General features: G+C 44.1%; 1 long non-coding RNA gene across 1 annotated transcript in view; it reads right to left on the bottom strand.

Moving 5' to 3' along the window:
• Positions 1-333: 333 nt before the first annotated feature.
• LOC139791294 (uncharacterized) overlaps positions 334-13,933 on the bottom strand; it is a 35,032-nt gene continuing 21,432 nt past the window's right edge. The window contains exon 3 of the long non-coding RNA XR_011723871.1: positions 334-1,434. This is a non-coding gene — a long non-coding RNA (uncharacterized lncRNA). The remainder of the gene's footprint in view (positions 1,435-13,933) is intronic.

Below are 13,933 nucleotides of genomic sequence, written 5' to 3'. Positions count from 1 at the left end.
TGATCTCTTTAAGCTCTCACAGAGCCCCAGAACCAGTGAATCCAGTAGAGAGATGGAGCAGCTCTCTCTTCCCCTTCTTCCAAGCATTATGGCTGGGGGATACCCCTGTGAAGAGGGCATGGCCTTTGCCTCCCCAAATCTGGTACAGAAGGGCTAAGGAGCTGAAGCATAATCTGAGATTTAAAGCATAGTCTGCCCCCTGCAACCCATTTAGATAGCAAGGCTTCTATGGAGAAACCAGAACTATACCTGGACACAAGACAAATCTAGCATGTTTTAAAAGATTTTCATGGTTAGGCATGCCAAAAAGAGATACTAAGCTAGGACCTGAAGTACTTGGAATTTGGTTTTAATTTGTATTTTAGGCACATGCTTTATTTCTCTACAGTGACTACTCAGTTAATTTTACAGTGCACATAAACATGAACCACTTGGTACAAGATTCACTTTTATGTGAATGTAAAACATGATTAATGAAAGAAACCCCAGATATTGTAAGATACTTCATATGTACCATTTCAAAGTGATTCAGATAAAAGCCAAACTGAACACAAATCTGTATCACATTAAAGCACCTCCACCACTCCCTCCATCCTGACTCATGAAGTCGTTAAAGTGATTTGGGGGAAAAAATGTAAGCTTGGAAAATCAGTTTATTGCTAAACTGCAGGATATAAAAAAATGAAGTTGCAAAAAGCAAACTCTCATCGTCTTCACTAGAAGCAAATAATATTCTTATTTCTTAAAGCCTTGTAGCTTAATGACAAGGAATCTGGGACAAGAATATAAATAATTTTAAGCCTACATGTCATGGGCTGCATCACTTGAAATCTCCTCTCTACCAATCTATAATACATACCAAAAAAACCAGGACCAAAATAAGGTAACCTGATTTTTGTCTATTTGTATTAGTAGTATCTATGCTTCACTGAGCATTAAGTATCAGTCTGAAGGATGGTGATTAACAGTTAGGTGATAAAACTGGGCTGCTCCTAAAGATTCTTAGATTGTTTTCCTTATACAAGTTCAGATGGGCTTTACTATGAGAAAATTCATATGGGATGAGACAATAAGAAAAAAGGTAACAGAATCTGACTCACAATATTTTAGGCTCATTGTTTTGTGAAGAGCCAAAACTCATAAGCAGTGGTCTTGTGGTTGATTGCTAGCCCAATGCTGACAATATCCCTTGAAGGCACTCATGTAGTAAGGTTGTTCAAATGACAGAAAACTAATTTAAGAAACCAAGAAACACCCCTTGGCCCAGAAACACAACCACACACGTTGCCATTTCCGAATTGAACTGCTGAGTCAGAAGCCCTTAGGAAGAGGTGAAGGCCTCCAGAGGCTGACTGGGCACTCAGATTGGCCACAGAAGATCCTGCCCAGAGGACAGCATGAAGCAAAGCAGTGCATGACACATGATGGCACATACTGCAAGTGAGGAAAACACAGAAAATTGCTGCTGCAATGATTCAAACAGACCTGGGAAACAAACAGAAATAAATGAGGTGCTGAGAGGAATCTGACGTGAGGAGAACAAGTGGCCCAACACTGGGAGAAAAAAGACAGCTCTGGTAAACCTGTCCTCCCACACCACTGTGCTGGTGGGCTCACTGGGTCACTGACTCAGCTGCAGACAGAACTGCTGGCTGCTGTCTTTGCCAGCTTCCCACAGAGGCATCTTTCCAAAAGGATCTCCTCTCGACCAGGCTGCCTTCTTTCTTCCAGCTGAGATGCACTACTGGGAAGGGACCAATCTCACTCAGCAAGGTTTGACTGATAGTTTTCAAATATACCTGTGTTTCTCACTATTCACCCTGCTCAGCTGAAAGAAACCTGTAGATCCTCTCAATGGGAAGGATGACTGAGATCTTACCACTGCCTTTAATTCTTGGGCCACAGGCATGAAAAGAGACAGCCTCATAAACTCATAACTAGTTTTTGAAGATGGTTTTGCAAGACTTGGTGATATGAGGATGGCCATGCAAGACTTCTTCATGTGAGGACAGCCATGAGAAGAATAAATGACATACAGAGCCACAGCACACAGTGCTTTTGAAACTTTTGGAGACAGTAGGTTTCATAAAGAATAGCAGTCTCCAAGCAAGTCTCTCAGCCCCCTGCCCATACAACATAGACTATTTTCTTTATTTCTTTTAAAATTAGTCACCATATGTAAAGAGTATCTCAAAAGAATGCTAAATAGACCCTTCTTGAAAAATCCATGCTAATTTCTGAAAATCACAGACAAAGGTAACTGAATGTTCATTTTAGAAGTTACCCAAGAGATTTAGCAATAGCCTGTTCTAAAAGTTATTATGATAACAGATGCAGGGCTGGGCTAAAAATGTACCTTGGTTAAATTATCCTGCAGATTTCAAAATATTTCGCACCAGGTCAGCAAGAAAGAAGAACAAATCAGAACTAAGTTCCCAGGGAGGGATCACAAACAATGACTCAAAAAGGAAGTTTGTGAAATGTGGGGAAATACTCAGTAATTACTTTTTTGGTTTTCTTTATTCAAAACTTTTTCTTTACTCAAAAACAATCAAGGGAACATGAAAAAAATCATCAAACAGCAATAAAGACCTTAGCCCAGACTAAGTTCACTATTTATAAACAGCTACCACCTCTGCAAAATAAAAGAGAGATTCCATGCCAGAAAACCTCTTTGGTGAAGTGCAGGAACATGTACCTTGAAAACTATGATCAAAAGGGAGAGGAAATCATACTCTATTTAAGCATTAGCCTGACTCACAGTAAAATCAGGGAAAGTTCTCCATCAACTTCAAAGGGAGCTGGATGTAGGACAGGAGATGAGAATGAGCTGCAAGCCAAGGTCCACCTTCAGCCTCTCTTGATATATTTCTCTAGCCCAAGGCCATGTCCAGTCCAGGTACCACATTTCTGAGTCAAAACTTGGCACTTATTTATATAAAGCGTGTGGCTGTGGCAGCAGAGAGCAGAGAAGTAGCAAAGCCCTGCAGAAGATGTCCCAAGCACAAGACTCTCCAGCAGTTGTCCCAAGCACTAGATATCACTCTGAACTGGGGGAATGGGAAGGAAAAGGTAAGAAGGAAAAGGAAGACCACCAAAATGACATTTCCCATCATAAAGGTGGGACAGAGGTGAGCAGCAAAGATCATCCGCATCAGGAACCTTATGGCTGAGTCTGTAGATGTGATTATAAAAACAGAATATTGTTTAAGTGGCAACTAAAACCAGAAGAAACTGAGTTTAGGAAACAGAGAAGAAGAGAGAGATTACAGGACCTACACAGTCTGTATTTTGAAAGCACCAGGGAGGAACCAGCCCAGCCCAGCCTTCAGTATGGCTGGGGGGAGACCTCAGCTGACAGCAAAGTGCAAACCAGTCTTTGAACACAGATGTCAGCAGCAATGCTCTTGAGATGCTGCAGGATAAAAGTCAAGAGTTGTTTCTTGCTTAAGCCAGGGAAATGAATGAAAATACATTTTCCAATTTATTTTCCACCTCCATCCTTATTATCCCCAAACAGCATTGGGAGGATCTTGCCACCCACATTTTCACTGTCCTCAGGAATGCATGCACCTATTTTTGGATAATTTGGAAACCTTTGGGAACATTCCTCATTAATAAACACACTTTCTATTTTTTTTCCCTGTACTCCCCTGTGAATTTCCTCATCTTCCTTTGCCAGCCATTGTGTATTGAGCCATTTATGACCCAGCAGCAAGCCAATCCATGGAACTCCAGGAATCCTAACCTGGCGAAGTACTTAGCATAGGAGGGGGAAATGATTCCCTTGACCTAGAGAGCAATTGCCTCTTTGGTCAGCTCTAGGCCTGCAATGTTATAGTCAGGCTGTTTTGTCTGGAATGCAGAAATAGGGGAACCTCAAAAGGTTCTGCTCAGAAAAATCTGTTGTATACAAAGGGGACAAGGACAAAGAGAAGGAGGAACAAGTTCACATGAGTTTCTTGCTGTTTACTAAAAATACTGCCAACATGATGCTTCTGATAATTTTGTTTGCAGTACTGGTCCAGAAGAAGGAAGTGCAGATGGGTGAGGAGATATAAAAAGCATTTATTTTTCTTCTCCTTGTGACATGTTGCACAACTGCAGCCCTGGGGAGAGCTGCTAGTGAGGAGCATCATTAAGGCTGCTCCGTCTTTCCAAGGTAGGCACCCAGGAAGAATGCAATCCAGATCACCTTGCCATCCCACTGCCATCCTCTTTGAGGGGGTTGAGTCTAGGATGAAGTTAGAATTTCTTTTCCCTGCCCATCCAGTCCATGGGTTGTCAACCTACCTAATCAGTTATCCACTGGAGATCAGGTTAAGCCAAACAACATTCATTTGCTGGTCTCCTAATGGCTGCCAGATATCAAAACTATTTTGCCCACTATCACCTTCTGCTGAATTCAAATTAAGATACTGCAAAGGTAACTCATGTAATCTGATGTAGTTTTGCTCAGACATGAAAGTTTAAATTTTAAAAAGTCTAAAGTCTTTCTCATTTTGAGATATTCAAAACCTAATGAGATGTGCCTCTGAACTGACCCTGCTCTGGGCAAGACAGCTGGACCAGATGATCTCCAGAGGTGTCTTCCAGTGTGGATTCTCCCAGGACCACATTCCCTCTAACAGTCTTTCAAGGCTTCTGTGTCCTCAAATTTTCTTTCTCCTATATGGGTCAACTGGATTCTATGGGTTTAGCCCATGGTTCTTCACGCTACAGAACACTAAGCCATTCTGTTATTTTTTTACAAGGTTCTTGGGAGGGGAATAGGCCTGATTTAAGCACATGCAGCAGAAAACTGAAGGAAGACATTGTGGGACTATAAGGATTCTAGTAATTAAGTATTCATTTTCCATATACATAGGATACATGCAAATGAGAGTAACAGCTCAGTCTGTCTGAATCCTCCAGCCAGTGCTGAGGGTACTGTGACATTTGGTGTGGGAGCTCATGCATGGAAACCTTGGTTTTAGGGACAACATCTACATCTGGGTATAAGCTACCTCTGCAGTCAAGTCCTAAAGGTGGAAAGCAGTACTGTCCTTCACAACATCTTTGAGTCTAACCCTTCTACTCAGGCTGTTTTCCCTCTTCTCAAAAGGTATGAGAGTAAAAGGGCAACTAACCCCATCAATCAAAAAAAGAAACAAAACACCAGAGCTTGATCCCTAAGAAAGGCAATTCCTGTTTTAAAGGGACAGCACTGAGAGTAAGGTAAACTGAATTTAATCCTGCTTTCTCAGAAAGTCACCACCCTGCTATTATCTTCACTATATTAGGGGATAACAGCTAACTCCCAGAAATATTTTGAAGGTTAAAGTAAGTGATGTCTAGCACATCATTTGGTATTCAAACAGGAAAGGTGCTGTAGGAGAACTGTACACTGTGACACAGGCAGGGGTTGCATGACAACTAGATTTGAGGCTGTGCCACCCCCAGATCTCTGCCATATTTATCCTGACAACACTCCCATGAGGCAGGGCAGTCCTGTTTACCCAATAACCCATAGGGAACAGAAACTCAGATGTCTAAGTGACTTGTCCAAGGTCACTCAGTGACTCTCCAGACCTAATGCTCTCACAACTCAGCCTTCCTTCCTCTTGCCTGCATGAGAGGTTTCTCACCCCTCTGTCTGCTGTGACTGCATTAGTTTCCTGTGCAGAAAGCAGAAAGGCTTCTCTCATATAACCATACAAACACAAGGACCTCAGTGACTCTATCAGTGGAAATTCCCAATGCAGATACTGACTCTTTATATCAACCAGTTCATACCGGACTGTATGCTGGCTCTGTTATCTCCCTGCATCTCATTCAGGCTTTAGGCTTCTGTTCCACACTAAGTAGGTGGTAATAGGGGCAAAGTACAGTACTGTGTGTGGGCTGAGGCACTCACCAGCATAAAGCCGACGTTCCTGAACAGAGATGACTTCTGAGAACTTGTGCCTTGCCAAAAGTTTCTTCTGCGTTTGTATTTCTTATTTGCTACTCCTAAAGGATCCCCAATGCACTGAGAAGATCCAAAAGGGACGGTCAGTCTTTCCCCCTCCCTCACTTTAAGCCTCAGCTCCCCAATTAGTCTGCGCTCCATGATGCCAGGATCTGTCCCTGCAAGCCTTGATTTCATGGTGGAAGTTGCACCTTGATGCATAAGCAGGACCCTCAAATCATCTCTCAGACAAACCAGCTGGCTTTGCAAGCCCCGCAACATCCCCAGTCCCCAGCACGTCGGCCCCAACAGCTCTGCCCCACTTTGGGGCCTTGTTGTGGGGAGAGAGGGAGAGAAGAATATTGGCAGGCAGGGGAATAGCAAGGGCAGTGTGGCCTGCCTCTGGGCTTGTCCCCCCAACACTGACACAAAGACCTGTAGAGAGCTGAGACATGCAGAGAAAGGACAAGGCTGGAGGGAAAGGCCCAGAAGAGCAGGGCAGCATGCTGCCTCAGCATGTTCCTTGCAGAGACCTTATCAGGGACATTGTAGTATCAGCAGCTGCTCCTATTGCTGTCACTGTCACTTCAAGCCAAGGTACTGCCACACGTGCTGCTGCCTCTAGCTAAAGGTCCTCCACCACCAGGAACACCTGGCTTGGCTCTGCAGTGGCACAGCAACACGAGCTCAGTTGAAGCTCCCAAGCCATCACACCTGCTATCACAACAGCACATCACTACCAGGTCATGGTTTGAACAGGTACCTCTAGTTCTGATACTTTGGTATTTGAGTCTGTTGTATGTGTGCTTGACAAACACCATTTTGCTTTTGCAGTGCAGGATTGCACATACTCAATATTCCAGTGAAAGGAGGGCAGGGAGTCCTGCATCAACTCAGTCAAATAATTGCTTTCTCACTACTGATGCAACTTGGTCAGGGAGTCCCTGTCCTCCTGATTTTTCACACAAGTGTTGTGGGGTCTTCTCCAGGAAGCCTGAAAGCAGGATCAAGACTGCAGCCAACCTACCAGCCATACCACAAGAGAAGAGCAAAGCAGACATCCCAGGAAAATCCCAAAGCACTTTGGGATTCTAAGGCTCCCCACAGAGGACCCTTACTTACTGAAAGCACATGGTGGGAGACAGATGGCTGCTTATCTAAAAGAACTGATCATCAGCTGATACTGAATTGCAACTATGTTTTAGTTAGCTGGCTGAGTAAACGGGCTTTTCTTTGTTTGATTTCTAAGCCACCTGTAGCTGCTCTGAATTGCCATTGTAAACTCTGCCTGACACAATAATGCCATTATTCACACAGGCACTGAATAGTGAATCTGGCCAGGTGGGGCTCATACCATTAGCTTTTTGTGTTTGCTTGGATATTACACACGGTCATGCAAACTTTAAATCCAATGGAGATACAAATGCAACTGAAGTATAAAACCCTAATATGGGCACATGCTCCATGGGAGTGGGCCACAGGTTATTGATTGCTGGGGTGAAAAATGCAGGTCGCTTCCCAGGGAAATGGTGTTTGGCAGCACTCAGGGCATTTCAGTTGTTCAGAAAACCAAGTCTCCAGTTGAGGAGATCCCCAGCATTCAGTCTGTGCTGATTAGCCACCTATGAGTTATAAAGATTCAACCTAAATCAGTAACTCCCAGTTATTCCTGTATATGGATACATGCATCTATTTGCAAACATGTGTGTTTGCACTACAGCACAGGCAGATACATATACACACACATCTGGAACTACCTAAATCTAGTAATTAGAAGAAATACTTTGAAACACAATAATTTGTAAAGGAAATATTCTATTTAGTCTATGCTACAGATGAAAGCTATGGTAAAATCTTTATACCAGAGAAGACAGGGTAAGCCAAAATGCTGACAGAATTTAGGCACTGGGATGTTTAAAACACTGAATCAACCCTTTCCCCTACCCTGCTATTTACCAGCCAAGCTCCTCAGTGATCTACATTTCGGGTCTGGCCAGGACATTGATAACCCAGGCTGTGAAAGGCAGCTGAGGAACCCCAGGTATCTGCCTGAAGTCCAGCCAAGCTCCAGAGCCTGGGCTGGGAGGCTGATCTGGAACAGCTCAGAAGGGTCATGACACCTATTCACCAGCTCAGGATCTCCAGTCAGAGCAGCATCTGTCACCACTGCTTTTTCTAACAAGGAGAATAGGAGACCCTAATGTGAGCTGTACAAGCACCTCCCAGGTAAGATGCCCAGGTTGTCTTCATGGCAAGGTCAAAACTATTGCACCTTCAGAAATGCTCTAATGGACACCCCACGTAGGCTTTTCTGGGAATGCAACTTCTCCTTTTAGCAACAGCAATGCCAACACAAAGCACTCATTTAACCATCAAAGAGCTAAGAACTGAGGGGTAGTGACTGGTGAATCCTATTCTCTTTGTCCCAGCTCCAATTGTATCATTTTTATGCACTAAAAATGTACTGGAAAGTACACAGGGGTAGAGTAGAAGTAATACATAACATCAAAGACCAAATCAAGGGCTTTCCCTCCTCAGCAAATACCCTAAGGCTACAAAAAACAGCTTACTTGGTTTTCTGGCTGCAGGAATCTGGCATCCTCTGATGTCCTCCTGAAACTTAATGTTTCTCCAGACTTAGGACAAATCTGAACTAGACAGCTGGGTCTGTATCTTAATGGGAAAACTCACTTCTTTCAGAGCTGGGAAAATAAAAGGAAAGAAATACCTTCTTTGAGAGCTGATGACAAGTGAATTTGAGTTCTTGTGTTTTGCTGTTGTTAAAAAAAAAAACCCAAAAAAAAAAAACCCAAAAAACTAAAACAAAACAAAGAAGAAAAAAAACAAGCAAAAAACAAGGGAGTATTTGTAGAGCCATACTCTTTACAAGGCCAATCTTGAGCATATCCCAGGATGAGAAGCATAAAATACACTTTTTCTTCTTACATTACTGTAACTGCTTTTAAGAGTGTAATTCTTTGCTTTTCATTCTGTGCTAACAGACTCAATGTCTTTTCCTGCTGATGATTAGACCCCCAGGAGCTCCTGGTGGGAAAATATTCAGCACTGACCAAACCAGAATAATCCAACCGAAGTCAAACCAGAGAAATGTAGAGAAGGAAGGCACTACTGGCTGGTGGCTGCTGGTTTCCAATATCCAAGCATTCACAGATGTCAAGAGGTCAGACTGTTGCACACCTCGTGTTCTCTGCTTGCTTTAGCTGTGCAGCAAACTGCTGTGATGCCTGGAGGGGAGTGAAGGCAGAAGCAGGAGTGCAAAGTGTTATAATAGGACACTTTATAATTTTCTCATGGCATGGCATTGCTGATTCAGCAGACTGAACTCATATTAACCTAAGCAGCATGTGTGTACCTCTCCAGGCTCTGTCAAGGTCTTCACTCAGAGGCATGAAGCCATTTTCCTTAACTTTTACCCCAAGGAGGGAGGAGTAGGACAGAGCCATTTGTGCTGACAAGGCTCTTGGGGAAACCAGGAAAGGAAGCACATGGGCAGCCCCAAAAAAACTGTAAAACCTCATGAAGATATTCCTACTGAGGAGCAATTAATGCATGAATCAGTTAAGAAAGAGTTGAGATTTAAGGTCTGTCTGACATAGTTTCAGCCGTTACAGAGAAAGGGTGTGCCTGGCTGGGCAGGGAGGGAGGCTGTGGACTGCTGCTTTGAGGAAGAAGTATTATTTTGACTATTCATCTGTACGAAGCAGCAAAAAACAGAGAGAAGAGGGCTTCCTCTTGACTCCCCCTTGGCCCAGTGAGAGTGTAGCATCACTCTCTGCCCAAGCTTTTGGTTCCCCATGACCTCTGGGTGAAGGCTGTAAATTACCACGTTGCAAACCCCAGAAGTTTCTCCTGGCTTGACATCTGCTCTCACAAGCACCTCCTGAGAAGCCTAACAGTGTGTCTGCAGAAAGAAGCCTGACTTGTACCTTACCTATGGGTGTCAGGAGTCAATTCAGACCATTTTCTGACACTGTTTAGTCATCTGAAGGGGTCAACTAGAGGTACAGAGACACTGCAGTCTACATATTTGGACACTTCAATAACTGCAGCCCTTAGTCTGCATGCACACATCCTCTTGTAGCTGCAGCCATGCCTGTAAAGAGATGAGGGCAGCCTGTCCACAGCTGCTCTGCAGTTCCCTGCCAAAGCTGCCAGCTCCCCAGGGCTGCCTGATGATCTGTTGGCATGAGCAGCTCCAAATATATTCCAGCTCAAAGGAGAGAGACCAGGAAAGACTCGCTGCTTAGACCATTTCAATTAAACTGGTTTATGTCAAATCAACCCAAAGATTTGTTCAGGACTCTGAACACACTTGAATTTCTTTGGCATCTGGAGAAAAGGTACCATTTTTTCAGATACCTCAGCACTTGTTGCAAAGTAACAGACCTCTAAACTCTGCTAATGAAGTTGGGTTTAAACACAGAGAGGTTAGAGCCATTGCACTGATAAACTGGAAACATGCTTTATAAATGCTAGAATGCTAGAGGAAAGTTTCCATCATGGTGTTTCCAGGCTGACTGCAGTTACAATGTTTTCTTAAATTTTTCAGCCCTTTGGTGAGAAAACCAATTCTTCCCACCTTTTACAGCAATATAAACCAGTATTTACTACACCTGAAGGACATGAGGTTAAGTTTGGTGCACAGGTCCCCAGACATGACATTCACTTATTGGCACACATTGCCCAGCAGCTGGGGATGTGGCCCTTGAGGTTACCTGAGAAGTCTGATTTAGTGAAAGGCAGGAAAATCAAGCTGACTTGATTCTCCACAGCTTTGCACTGTAGGACTCTAAGAATCATAGAATGGATAGGGTTGGAAGGCACCTTAAAGATCATCTAATTCCAATACCCTTGCATGGGCAGGAATATCTTTCACTAGACCAGGTTGCTCAAGGCCCCTGGTCTTGAACCCTTCCAGGGAGGGGGCATCCTCAACACCTCTGGGCAACCTGTTCCAGTGTCTCACCACCCTCGCAGGAAAGAATTTTCTCCTAATGTCTAACCTAAATCTCCCCTCTTCGAAGGGATATTGCCCCTTGTCCTCTTGCTACACACCTGTTCAAAGAGTCCTATCCCAGCTTTTTCAGGTATTGGAAAAGTCCCTATAAGCCTCCTCTTCTCCAGGCTGAACCCCAACTTCCTCAGCCTATCTTCTGCTTCAGCTCTCTGATAATTTTTGTGGCTGTCCTCTGGACACACTCAAGGACCTCTATGTCCTTCTTATGTTGGGGACTCCAGAGCTGGACACAGTATCCAAGTGTCATAAAAGCAGAGTAGATGGGGAGAATCACCTCCCTCAATTGGCTCTTCTACCTTTTGTATGAAGCAGATGTAAAATAGCTGTTCCTTGCTCCTAAGTCTGGTTTGAATGTGATTTCCCTGACCCATTTCACTCCCTATGGTAAATGACTTGGCTCCAAGCTTGCCAATGCTTACATATATTTGTGGTTAATTTACAAATGCAGGATTGGTTCCACTGAAATTCCTAAGACACTTTGGGTAAAATTCAGTGTTTGAAATCAAGCCTTTCAGGATGATCTGCCAATAAAGTGCCTGGAGCACAGTCCAGCCTGGATGCAACACCATCATTTCACACAGTGTTGGAAGATATGGGTATTTGCAGATGAATATACAAATGCATACACACACCACCAAACTACTCAGTGACCACACCTTCAATTTTAATACGTTTTTAGGATATTCAGATAATGCTGATTGCATTTTTTCCCCTCACATTGCCTTCAGCTTTTCAGAGTCTCAGAATCCATGTTTCTATCCTCCATGGTATTTCTGCTTGTGCTTTCTCATGCAAAGCCAGGGAGCCAAACCAGATCAATGCAGGCTTGGATGTTGACTCCATTTTACCTCAGTAAAAACCATTACCTCCATTTACACCAGTACCAGTCCATCACCTTCAGGTCACTTTTCCCCATTTTGCAAAAGAGACTTGAGAGAGGAAAATCAGGGCTACATATTTTATACCACATTCATTTAGCCACAGACTCCTAAAAAAGACAACAAGTAAGCACCTCCAAAAAAGCTGTCAGTGATTTAGGTGCCTGTGTCCTACTTTCAGAAGTGATTTGGGTCCACATTTAGTTATGTAAGGGTGCAACTTGGAGTTAAAGCACTGAGACTGGATACAGCTAGTCCAAAACATCTGTCAATTAGCTCCACAGCCACAGCTGCCTTTGCTCCTGGTTCAGGAGGAACCAGGAGGAAAGGAACCACGCTGCTGCTTCAGGATCCTGAGTGGAATACAACTGAACCTTTCAAAAGCTCCAAGATTAGCCCTGGGAACTATAGATAAGCCAAAGAGTTGGAAAGGCAAAGTAACCACTCCAGCAACAGCAGCTGAAGCACACTGGTTATTTACCTCCTGGGAAAACACTCTTCATCTGAACACTACCTGGTTCCTTACCCCATGGAATTGTGACAGGAAGGCCAACTATGGTTTCCCTGTGTTGACCTAACCAAGAGGCAGGAAGGGCAAGCAGGTCATGAATTGTGCTGAACAAGCCATGGGGGCAGCCCCGATGGGAACAGTCAGGGAGATGTCACGGAGGTGAGAGCTGAGGGGTCACACAGAGCTCAGTGTGGGTTTGGGACTCAGAGAGCACAGGAAGGAGAGCAGGACAAGTGTGAGCCTGGGAATATGGACCAACCTGTGTGAAGTATCCAGGACTGGGATGTCTGGGGAAAAGAGTAGGAAGGAGAGAGGAGAGCATGCAAAGCCCAGGAAAGAGACAGAGGGGCTCCAGGGCAGAACTGGGAGTTTTACAGGGGAAGCTCAGAGGTGATAGTAAGGTATGGATGGGGAAGATGATCTACCACAAGTGAATTGTTGGTGTGGAATGGCAAGGAGCTGAGGGACAGGAGGCAGTCTCCTGGGAAGAGCCAAGTCTTGTGGAATCCAACCCTTCTGACTCTGTCCAAACTATAACACAGACACTTGTTGTTTCACATTCCTGGTCCTTCAGGTGTCTAGACAGCCTGGACCTGCTGGAGGGTGCAGTTCAGTCATCCTTTGCCTGCACAGTAGGGTATAAGAAGCACTGATGGGCATTCCCAGATCCTGGCCTGAAATAGAAGCAAGGCTGCAGCCTGGAGTTTACCTTCCTTAATTTGTTACAATGGCACAGACAATCACATACCCTCCTCCATATGCATTCAAATCATGTGGCAGAAAAGCATGAAGCAGCCTGAAAATGTCCAAATGAAGATGCAGCAAATGCTTTCCTATTTCTGTCTAACGTGGGTATATTCCTCTGCTTGGCTGACAGTAATGCCACTATGATCAGGGAAGCCAAGTGCTTTATCTGTCAGGGATTCATTTACTGTAAGCAATGCTCAGCAGAGAGAGGGCTCTGGAAAGATCAGCGCCAGTGTGCAAGTTCCCTTTCCCTGCACAGTGTGATAAATGTATCATCAGATCCCTTAATTAAAAATGAAGTAGAAAGGAACCAGCTGTACACATCAGTTTGCAGCAGATATTGAGGAGAGACCCCTTCTAATTAACAGCAAGGGAGATGTTCCTCCCATTCAGAGTGAAGACACACAGGCAACTCACGTTAAGAGTTTAATTATGTCAATAGCCCTTCCTTTATTATCTTGGGAAAAGGATATTTAAAAAATAAGGCTCCAGACTGTCAGAGGGATGGTGGAGGGATGTAACAGGACATGGGCACCCCTTGTGCCTCATCAGCATCTGCTATGGAACATGCTAATGAAGTATTGACTGACAGGTATAAAAAGCCAACTGGAAAAAGAGCTTTGGTTTTAATACCAAACAGCTTTAACACCCTCCTGCCTAAAGAAGTCCCAGCCAATATAACGAGGGAATGCACCAAGGCTGAGACATAGTACAAGCATCCCTCCTGCTCCTCCCTTCTCCTGCTCAGATATCAGACTTGGCAGCACAAGGGTCCTGACTGCAGTCAAGGTCCAACAAAAAGCTCCCTCTCTATAAAGTACTTCATGGTC

The sequence above is a fragment of the Heliangelus exortis genome, chromosome 1, assembly GCF_036169615.1.
Source record: "Heliangelus exortis chromosome 1, bHelExo1.hap1, whole genome shotgun sequence".
In the NCBI taxonomy this organism is placed as follows: domain Eukaryota; kingdom Metazoa; phylum Chordata; class Aves; order Apodiformes; family Trochilidae; genus Heliangelus; species Heliangelus exortis.
The sequence above is the reverse complement of the archived record's forward strand: the minus strand, read 5'-3'. Positions and strand labels throughout refer to the sequence as shown.